The sequence below is a fragment of the Rattus norvegicus genome, chromosome 15 (genome assembly GCF_036323735.1).
Source record: "Rattus norvegicus strain BN/NHsdMcwi chromosome 15, GRCr8, whole genome shotgun sequence".
In the NCBI taxonomy this organism is placed as follows: Eukaryota; Metazoa; Chordata; class Mammalia; order Rodentia; family Muridae; genus Rattus; species Rattus norvegicus.
Genome location: NC_086033.1, coordinates 41060759 through 41062690, shown reverse-complemented (window position 1 = coordinate 41062690; position 1932 = coordinate 41060759). Strand labels below are relative to the sequence as shown.

Sequence of the window (1932 nt, the reverse complement as noted above, 5' to 3'; positions counted from 1 at the left end):
TGGTGGTGCACACCTTTAATCTCTTTTTTTTTCTTTTTTTGGAGCTGGGGACCAAACCCAGGGCCTTGCCCTTGCTAGGCAAGCGCTCTACCACTGAGCTAAATCCCCAACCCCCGCACACCTTTAATCTCAACACTCAGGAAGTAGAGGCAGGTTGATCTCTGTGAGTTTGAGTTAAGGATACACAGAGAAACCCTGTCTCCATAAAACCGAAACCAAAACCAACAAAACAAAAGTTGTATTTATACTCAAAGCACTCTTGAGGCTGAAGTAAGATTGTGGGTTCAAGGCTGGACTGTGCTATGCAGTGAGTTTGAGGCCATGCTGGTCTCTACAGTGAGAACCCACCTTTTAAAAACTGGATTTAGCTCTTAGTGAATTGCTCACAAAAATAGTTAAAAATCAAAGTATCCCATGAAGCCTTTTTTTTTTTACTTCATATGTGATTACTATGTTCAATTAAAGAAGACTTATTTCTTTTCGTGCATGTCTGTGTGAGTGTACGCTCATGTATGCTGATGCCTAAGGAGGCCAGGAGAGGGTGTTGGATCCTTTGGAGATGGAGTTACAGGAGGGCTAGTGGGACAATGATTCTGTGTTCTCTTGTTCTGTGCATTTCTCTAGTTGCAATTATGATCAATTATTAATTTATTGGAACTTCCAATGCTCAAACTGGGGGATTCTTGGCAACTCAAGCTGATTGACACTTTAGGAAGTAATGCCTCTTGCAACAACCTTTTTGCAGGTACCCATCTTCCACCTCAGTTCCATTCACGGGAGACTCCAACTCTTGGTACAGACACAAGTTTGCTCTAGCCTTTAATTCCCATCTCTCTAGATTACTATTTACTTTACGACAAATATTATTTGCGGGATCCCCTCTTCCCACCACACCTCCCATTCCTTGAGGGCCCCACCTCTTGGTGTGGACAGGATCTCCTTAGCTCTTTCCTGAAGCCTCTCTCAGCCTTTTCTCCTAGCCTATCTCTCTTCCCCTCTTCCATTCACAAACCTGAAGAAGCATTCTCTACCACGCAGCCCACAGCCACCACACATTCCTAAGTTCCAGTGAATCCAACAGAAACCAAGAAAGGGAATGCCTACCCAACAAAGACACGACAGATGTCAACACCTAACATCATACGCTTGGACAGCAGTGCAAAGGCACTAACATGGATAGTCAGACAATATACCAGAGCCCAATGACCCTTAGAAGTGCCATGTAACTGAAGCACAAGACAAGGACTTCAAAACAGCAACTGTTAATATTTTCAAGGACTTTGACAGAATGTGAATAAATACCTTAACAAAGTCTGTGAAAATACAAACAGTGGGATAAAGTAATGGCAACAGTTAACAGAGTGGACATAGAGATAAAATCACCAAAGAAAACCCAAACACAGATACAACTGGAGATGAAAACTTTAAGGAGTCAAACAAAACCTCAGACATAGATCGTCACCAAAATAGTATAAGACATGGAAGAGAGCATCTAAGGCATTGAAGACAAGGTACATGCTAACTGGTTTTATGTCAACCCACATAAGCTGAAGTCATCTGAGAGGAGGAACCTCAACTATGAAAATGTGTCCCCTGCTCCTAGAGGCATCACAGGTATGGCTGCTGTGTGTGTCAGTGGGTGGCAGGGAAGAAAGAGGCTATGTCTACACTCTGTATTCTGACGTTTGACCATCTGAGTGATCAGTAGTCTAACATTCCCTGAAGAAAGCAAGCCTGTGATGACCACTAGACCAGTGCCAGAGATCAGTCCTGCATCAGGAAAACCTAGATGGGCTCCCGGGACAGGGAGCAAGCCAGAGGCATGAGTATGAGAGAGATGGGCCTGCCACTTGTCTGCCATATGGCAGCATGGGCAAAAGAGAGATGTCCTCCCCTGACACTTGCCCCTTGCCTCCTACTGCAGGTGGGAGA

The 1932-nt window shown here is 44.4% G+C and overlaps 1 pseudogene; it reads left to right on the top strand.

The window, feature by feature from the left end:
• Positions 1–1592: 1592 nt before the first annotated feature.
• Positions 1593–1717, top strand: LOC120097246 (small nucleolar RNA SNORA17; annotated as a pseudogene).
• The last annotated feature ends 215 nt before the right edge of the window (positions 1718–1932 follow it).